The following is a 9,030-nucleotide window of genomic DNA, read 5'->3' as shown; positions in this document are numbered from 1 at the left end:
ATTGCAACAGGAATGGAATTTCTCCCTTGCTGCCTTGTTCGGATTGTCAGACCTCCCACTCTCTGGATGTCAGAAACTGCAAGGTAGCAACAGCAGAGGAAGGCAGGGGAGGGCAGAACAGAGAGGGTCTTTTTGGTAAGCCAGCAGTTTTTTCGGTGCTTATTTTAGAGGTTCTCTGCTTGGGGGCTTTTACAACACGCGCTTTCAATTTGCAGTGGATGGCTCACAAACAGCTGCATGCAATTACAGGGATTTACAGGATGCAGGCTTGAGAGAGACAAAATCTAAGGCTTGCGATGGTAGATATGAGTGAAATATGTAAGTGGGAACTTTTCTCCATAAAGAGGGGAAATTCCACCAGCCTTAAAAGGCAGGCATAATATTCAGTCCCCTTCAGTTTTAACTTCAGGTCTGTGCTGACGTGTGACTCAAATTGGCAACAGATATTTATAAAAAATTGAAGTCGCTCTGATGTCATACTCATTTGTCAGGAGATGGATGTAACAGCTAACTCCAGCAGCCTGTCCCAAGCAGGTGTCCCAAATGAAGCAGTTCTGTAAAGCAAAGTGTGTAAAGAGCAAAGGGGAAACAAAACAGCCTGACACTGCTTCTGCCTTCTACCTCTGCTACCAGGACACACATGAAGAAATAGCCAAGTCTTCAATTTGCCACCTAAAAAACCCCCGCTCCCGACTTTGTGAGACTTACAGTTGTCAAATGTTTTGCTGAGTGGGACTGCTGCTCACCTGCACATCCTGAAATGTATTGCAGACTTCCCTCATGCTGAGGGCAATGGCTTTAAACGGGCAGGCTCAGGCAGTTTACAGTGAGAGCTCACACAGGTGCCAGTGTCACTGGGCACCCGTGGGTACTGGCAGGCCCTTGGGAGCTGCAGGCTGTGTGCTGTGTGCAGCACTCTTAACCATGTTGCAAATCCTAGGGAACTTCAAACACATGGAGCGTTTCTACAGCTCAGCTAACATGCACTAATCTCTTCATGGACCCAAAGTGTACCAAAGTGAGTCTCAGAGCACACACTGCAGCCCATTCAGATCAGTGGGGCACAGTTACAGAAAGCCTTTCATGGTAAAGTTTTTTGGAGCCCATTTTACTCACAGGTGAACCCAGAAAGATGGGGAAGATGAGGCAGCAGCTCCCACTAATGCCCACGTGAGACTTGGAAATGTGTCATGGCAGTATTAAAGTTTCCCATAGGTGAGGCCAGAAGACTATCAGATAACACAAACTGGTAAAAAAAGGTGGTAATACTGAGGTTAGCAAGAAATGTTTTAGCCCTGGCAGTCTCACCCAGAAGCTAGGAGAGGAATTTTCCTCTCTCCTTTCATACAACAACCAAATAGGTTACTGTGTTCACCGAGTGAATTTGATATCCATGCTCCAGAGGGTTTGGTGGCCATCCCCATGAACGTGAGAGTGAATATCTGATACAGAGGGTAGGCTCCACTTCTACTGAATGCAGCCACTGTGCAGCACAGGGCACAGGACCCTTGGCTAGGGCTACAAACAACCTTTGTGAGGAGCCCAGGTGTCCTGCTGTTTTCTTAGAAGGCTGGCTTTGGGCTCTGACAGCTATAGCGCAGCAGTCATGGGTGTGTCATGGATGTCACTCCTAAGAAAGAAGTAGCAATATGTTTATTGATATAACTCAGTGGTTTTGCCAGACTTCATGGTAAATGTGAGAAGGGTTTAATAAGATCTGATGACAAGGTGCACTTGATTATTTATGGCATAAAGGGCAGACAAAAAAGGCGGGGAGAGAGACACTCCTGCTGAATCATGAGGTTCAGAAAAGACCTCCTTGTGTTCTAAACTCCTTCTTAGAAGGGAGTTTATGTGTGCCTAATTCCAAACTTAGACTTAGTCAACAGTTTATGTCTCAAGGATTATATGTGCATAATAAATCTTTTGTGTCACTTAGCTAAGATTTCAGAGTTTAGCATTCTATTATTCATTTACTGAGAGTCTCTTGAGTCAAGGGATCTCTCAACTCTGAGAGGTGACCTTGAGAGCTACTACTCAAAGCAAAGACCCTGGCAAACAGTCCACTGCTCTGCAGGAGAGATCAATGAGCTCTGGCTGTTCACTATTTATGAAGTAAGATAATTGATTTCTAGTCATATTTGCATACCAGCTACAGAAGTTTGTTTCTTCCAAACTTGGCCTGAGTTGGACCTTTGACAAACAGTATGGTTGGGGGTGTACAATGACTCATTTAAAACTGCAGCTCTACTCAGGACATCAAGAACATAAAAGTGAAGTGCAAGCCACCTAAATGTTGCCTTGCCTAAGACCTTTGTATCTACAATCATAAGCTTTTCATTTAAGGACTGCACTGTTTAGTTTGGTGTAGCTGTAGACACATGCGTATCTCCCACAAGGTCTGAGTACCTTCTGAAAACTTAGCTTTCCTGACAGAAAGCAGTTTGGCATATGTGAAACTGAGGCACAGGCATATTAAAATTCTTTTTAGGTTTGCACATGAAGCATTGATAAATCAGAAACCAGTTTTGTGCAGGTTGACATAGCAGAAACAAATCTGTGATCTTATGTCTTCTAGCGAGTGTGTTGGATGTACAACTGATCATGAGTTTATTGTATTATTTATCTCAGGATTTTTATTTTATTTTGACTGCAAAAGTTACTCGTCTCACCTCCTCCCAAGAACCTGAAAATTGTTATAGTATCACTGTAAGTATCAAGCAAAGGAAGTGTCCAGTCTTCGTTTGCACAGCCCAACAAAAAGAGGGTACCAGGGCTCGCATCCATCTGCCAAACCAAGTGTGAGTTCTACCTTGAGGATTCAGTGTAGAACAACTCCTAGGTGATCAGTCATGTCCAAACCAACCTTGACCACTGCTTTTCCTAAAGGTGGAAAGGTCTGGAAAACTGTAGGTCCCACAGTCTTCCATTTTAAACAAAGGAGCTTGCAAGTCAATAGCAGCAGAGCCTCACACGCTGCAACCTGCAGTCCCAGGCACCGCGTCTGCGCTAAGAGCAGGCAGCTGCAGTCTGTCCCAGCCTATGTAAATTAAGTGAAATCTTAGCTTAAAATGGCAGTAATGTGGTTGTGGTAGACAGAAAGCAGTCTCTAGAAACACAGCTGGCATGGGAACAGACTGCATATTGCTTTTTAATTTCTGGAAGGCACCAACGTAACAAATTCGTGACAGCCCCTCCCCTGTTCCCTAGCTCTGCTTGGAAATTTTTTGTAGGACATTATTCTGTTCTCTTCAGCAGGTTTTTATGCTTGGCATGGTGCACATAAACACTTCCTAGAAATGCTGCTTTTCAACAATTTTCATCTGAAAGAGAAGAAGTTAAAAACCTAGTTTGCATAATTCAGATTTGGTGTTCTCAGAATTTCTCAGAACAGGATTGTTTCAGTTGTAAAACTCCCTGATTTCTGAGTTTGCCATTGCTCTCTGGTATTCTGAATAGATTTTGTAATCAGTAAATGTAGTAGTAACTGAGGATGTTAATCAATCACTCTGATATCTGAAAGTGAGGCAAGAGAAATGTGAATAATTTGTGTTGCAGTTGAGACTACTACAGTTTGGTGTCTCTGTTTGCATTCATCAGGGGCTGTTGGATGTGAATCAGAGGCTAGTTATTACAAACCAGGACTAATAACTAAAAACCCTCCTCTCTTTTTGACGCAGTTGAGCTCATTCTGGACCTCTCAGCCTTCTAGACCCATGCCATTGTAGTGAGGTGAGAACAGCTTGACATGAGCCTTCTGAAAATCATGCTGGAACAGCATCCCTCAGCCTTGCTGTTCACAGGTGATGATCCCGAGCAAGCTGGGTGTTACAGCGCCAGAACCCTTTATGGGCTGATGACTGTAAACCTGAGGTGAGTAGCTGGTGTGGTGATGTAGGGGTCTTTGCTGTGAAACAGGATGTCTGTATTAATTTGCTTTGGATTGCTTTTGAATGACAACTGAGTATTAGAAGTTGAGGCTGAAGGGAAAGCTGGAATAACTCAGTCTAACTATCATTTCTAAGTAACAAGAAAATATACATATATATATATATATATATATATAAAACTGAAGCTCTCTAAATTTTTTATGACTATCCCACACACTAATGGTAGTTTCAATCTCTGTGCTATCCCAGGTGAAGCTGAATTCATAGCTTGCTTTTAAAAATCTGATTGTCTCATTCATCCATGAGTTTTGGGAAGATGTGCCATATTCCTGAAGATTTGTAGGGTGTCATCCTTACTAACCACATTATTATTTCAGGATCTACAAGTTCCTGTTCCATACTTACAGTTCCAAGGGGAAGTTAAATGTGAGAGAGAACCCAGAGCACCTTAAGACATGTCTTTTATCTACCTAAACTCATGCGCTGAGGTCAGATTGGTGACACTGTACCTTCAACCCCTTTAGCTTGTGTCATTCCAGCGGAGCTCAGTGGAATTACTGTGACATAAAACTGATGGAATGATTAGTTGGCTGGAAATTAGAGTCAGAATTATTTCTTTCTCTCATGTGCCATTTTACCCAGTTAAGCATTTCTTTCCCCGTATCAAAATTTTTTAGTGGGAGGAAAAGTTATGAAGGACTTTGATTTGAAAGTATCCAAATATATTGCTTCAGTCTTGTTCTAAATATGATACTTTATTATTGTTGTATTAATAATATTTTCTTATGAGCCAGCTAACCAGCTGTGATGCAAATTGTCTTATTCCCAGATTCTCCTGGGCAATTTATATCCACCATGACAGCACACCCAGAGGCAGTTTCAAGTTGAACTGAGCTGAAATAAAATATTCTTGTTCAGCTAAAAAATAAACTGAAATATTTGGTTTGGGTCAAGCTCATGTAGTGAAGAAAATACTTTGTTTTTATTTTCCCAAAGGAAACCTGAATGCTTTGGGCAAAAGTGATTTGATTTTTTCCTTGAATAGAAAGTTGATTTTGTGGAAACTTTATTTCCCACCAGAGGCTGAACTGTTGGGGAATGTCCCTGAGCATTTGTGCTGAAGCAATGCAAGGCCTCTGATGCTTTAAAGAGGAACTCTGCCTTTTTAAAAGAAACCTCTCTAAAAATCTGTGCTTTATTTTAGTGAAACCTGAAGGAAAAGGTTCTTCTCCATATCTTGCTCTCAGCTGTAAATATTAACTATTTGTATACCTGACAATGACCTTTCATACCGCAAGAGACATCTGCAGATATTTGATTTACTAAAACTTGTTTTGCTTTGAATATTTTCATTTCAGTTCTGCTAGCTGATAGGTTGGCTTGCTCTAAGACAATATTATGTTGTATTCTGGTCAGCTGAGTTACAATTTGGCCAGTTTTTCTGTAGGTAAAATTTTACTGCATCCTGACACACATCACTGCAAATTCCATTATATAAAGCTCCATATTCTGTGCATTAATACCTGAATCTCTTCCACTATCTTTTTCCTCAGTTTAAACTTCCCAGAAGTAGTGAGCCTTTTCCACTTGATTTGCTTCTGCTTACTTGCTGCCCACAATTAACACTGATCATCATCCAAAACCTGTCTCCTGTCACCTGTTACCCAGTGAAATAGCTTCTTTTTAATGGGGTGATCAAAACCAATACACCATATTGCAAAGGTAGCTTTGTGGGAACTTTCTGCCAAGACAACATCATCTCTGGGGAACCTTACAGCGAAAAAGTATTTTATCAGGTGGTAGACACTGCCGAAGAAGGTAAGGGCACTTCATCTTTTCTTTCTTTCCTTCCCCTCTTCAAAAAACTTCCATCACTTTGATGATCAGTACAAAGGAAAGGGAAAACAAAAGGAACACAAAAGCAATTTCTTTTTTTTTTGTGTGTGTTCCAGTCTATGATTTGGCCATATTTCTCTGGGCTGCTTTTTTACTCTTATTTCTCTAGTAGCATGTAAACAGAAATGCAAGAGTAAAATGAATCCATAAGGACTTTCCTACATTTATGCTTGGACATTGATGGATGGAGAAGCATTTAAGAGAAAAAGAATCAATTGTGAATCCAAACATGTGGGCCATCTCTTCTGAATTTGCAGCATTGTGTAGTGGCAGGGATTAACTCAAATATATTTGTACTTTCTAGAGGCTCATGGGTCCACCAGTGTATGGCAGACAGTACCACAGAGCTGTGAAATAGGTGAGCGCCACAAGAGTGATTCACAAGAGTGATGATTAAAATGTTTTTACTTTCCATACATTTGGCAGAATCAAACAGCTGCAGAGCTGAAGTTTTACATATGTAAAAATATATATACATAAATAAATGGAGCTGCTATTTGTTACAACTCTGTATTACATCTGACAGGTGACTGCTGTTATGTTATTCCTGGGATAGCAGATTTTTCCAAGTTATTACGTTACAGTGTGTAATTTATAACCATCAAAGTGGAAAACATTATGCAGTGCATGAATTAGCATGAATTTGTGTTATTGAATATGTGCTATATTTCTAGAAATATGCAGTTATTCCTCAATGGCAAACTGAAGATTTTTGCTATCACGTTTTGTTTAGTTATATTTAACTGATTAGAAAAGCTTTAATAAATGGAAGCAGGAGTTCTGTAAAAGACATTCCGTAGTAGGTCTAATTTTGTTTGAAATGAGCAAAATTGTTTTCTTGATGCATAATAGTCCAGCATTAAATCAAGGTTGTTTAGGCAATGTGGACTGGCAAGGAGGTGCAAAGAAGTACCACAGACACACTGGCTTATGGAACCCTTAAATGTCAGTGATGATATTGTGACTATGGCTTGCCAGGAGTGTTGGTTGGTGTTACCTGCTGGGATCCAGTTTGCCTGTTTAAGATAGATGTGCACCTTAATGGTGGGTGCATGGAGGAACAGCTCCTTCCATGGAAAAGTGATTGCTGCCACTGATGCTGTGGCAGTGAATTTAGGGCCAGTCTTTCAGTGGGCTGCTGAGCTGGATCCCACCCTCTACTCATTTCATGTAAGGTGCCAATTCACATGTCCTGCTGTTGATTGTACCTTCATAAGAGTGTCTGGTTCTTAAAACAGTGGAAGACGAGACACATCCACAAAATTCAGTATAAGAATTATGTTAACCTCCAGATATGTAAATTGTCTTTTACATCTAGACACTGTGCTGTCTGAACAACTGTGCTGATATTTTGCTGTAACTTCCAGTATTTTAAATACTGTATTTCTCACAGAATTGTTTTAGTATAATTTAAGGTATTCTGGGGGGAACTGTAGTGTCTTTTTCACTTAGTAATGGAGCTACTTCCCACCTTATTTTCTAGATACGACATGTGAACAGGTACTCTCTTCAGAGCCTGCAGAATTCTGCTGCGAAGGTCCTAGAGAGATCACAAAGCCCAACAGCTTGATTTGCAAAAGGAGCTGTTATTATTTATCTAGTTTAATAGACACTGCTTTATCTGTGTTCTGGTTCCTAAATATCACTGGAATCCAAGAGTTTTTCTTTAGAACAATTAAGGCAATCAGAAGTATTTATTTAAAGCATTGAATCACTTAAAGAAACAAGTGGAATACTACTAAAATATAAAATAATTTTCCAGTGAAGTTTGATATGTCTGTAAACATTTTAGATGTAATTTTCTTCTGATTCATTTTTGAGTCCACTGAGTATCCAAATATCAAGTTTACTCTCAATTTCCACCTGGGAAGCAAGTACTGTAAATTGGGCTACAAGTGAAAAACTGATTGCTTTGTGTAATTTAATTTATACCATTCTAACATATGTCAGAACACCACTGTGTTGTGGAGTGCAATAAAAGGCTGACATGTTAATATTCTTTTAAGAAAATCCACACTCACTTGTCATCTCCAGATTTTACACGCCCATATTGTGTAAACATGGGTTACAGCTGAGTATTAGAGCCATGCAGGGCAGGCACAAGAATCCCTGAGGGCACCTCTGATCTGAATGTTAAATTGGCTTTATTGAAATATGTCTTTTAAATGAACTGAGCCTGATGTCTTTCTTGTACTGGAATATGCCATCTTAATGATGCTTCCTTGAGAGCTGCTGATGAGAGAAAGGAATGAGGGAACAGTCATTACCATTAGGAGCATGAAAGTGGTGAATGGTGAAAATTATCCCCTCTCTTCCAGCCACAAGTTTTTATAGTGTCTATTAATACATCGTAGGGCACTGCAGCTTTCTATGGTACATGCAGGGTCGCTGAGCTAATGCACAGCAATAAATCCCAAATAGCTGCTGCTCTGCCCTGGTCATCTGTGAGAAAGTTCTAAGAGATGTGCTGGCAGAACCCAGAGCAAGGAAGATATGTGTGTCTGGGCCCAGACTAGAACTAATGTGGATCAGAGTACTTCCAAAAACATGCATATTCCTCATGAGGATGGCTGCTATCACATCATGTAGCCCTGGAAGCTATCCCTTGTGAGATACCACCAAGGAAAGGCTTCACCAAGGTTGCCAGTTCCATGAGTGTAAGGGCAGGGAGGGTGCATGAGCACCCTTGGGAGGCAGCCTGGAAAGCCCAGATAGCAATTCCTGGGACATGCAGGCAGTGACTAACTGTGACAGAGCTCTCACATGGTGAGAGAGTCATGGGCAAAAAAGGAAGGCATTTCAAAATGCATATATGAAAATAGGCATTCAGTTTGATAAGGTGAACAGATACCAGGAGTAAGGACTGCTGCATAATGGCAGGACCTGCAGAACAGAAAGTGAAGGGTGTATTGGAAGTTAGAGAAGCATTTGGTGTTTGAGGGATGAACAAAAGAAAGGGGAGGGGAGGAAGATCTATCATGATCTGATGTGCAGATTCATGAGTCAGGTATCAGGCATGCAGAGTCAGATGGGTCTTTGACAAAAACTGCCTTGTAAGCCCAGGAATGACCCTTTCCCACATCCGTGGTTTGAAGTTTGTTACTTCAAGTGACAAAGCTTGCAAAAACCAAAACTCCAAAAGAGTCTTCATGTTCCATGGTTTTCTTTAAAATTTTAATGTGTTTTTGGCTTTCATACACTATCAAGTACTAATTTTAATGCCCATTTATTCTTCAGTATTTCT

The 9,030-nt window shown here is 40.7% G+C and overlaps 1 long non-coding RNA gene across 1 annotated transcript; it reads left to right on the top strand.

The window, feature by feature from the left end:
- The first annotated feature begins 7 nt into the window (after positions 1 to 7).
- On the top strand, positions 8 to 7,947 carry LOC121353295. The gene is made up of 4 exons (XR_005955083.1): positions 8 to 135; positions 3,681 to 3,873; positions 6,091 to 6,144; positions 7,270 to 7,947. It is a non-coding gene; the product is annotated as an uncharacterized LOC121353295 (long non-coding RNA).
- The last annotated feature ends 1,083 nt before the right edge of the window (positions 7,948 to 9,030 follow it).

The sequence above is a fragment of the Pyrgilauda ruficollis genome, unplaced genomic scaffold (genome assembly GCF_017590135.1).
Source record: "Pyrgilauda ruficollis isolate IOZ18807 unplaced genomic scaffold, ASM1759013v1 scaffold20, whole genome shotgun sequence".
Taxonomy (NCBI): domain Eukaryota; kingdom Metazoa; phylum Chordata; class Aves; order Passeriformes; family Passeridae; genus Pyrgilauda; species Pyrgilauda ruficollis.
Note: the sequence above shows the minus strand (reverse complement) of the source record. Positions and strands in the feature narration are given on the sequence as shown.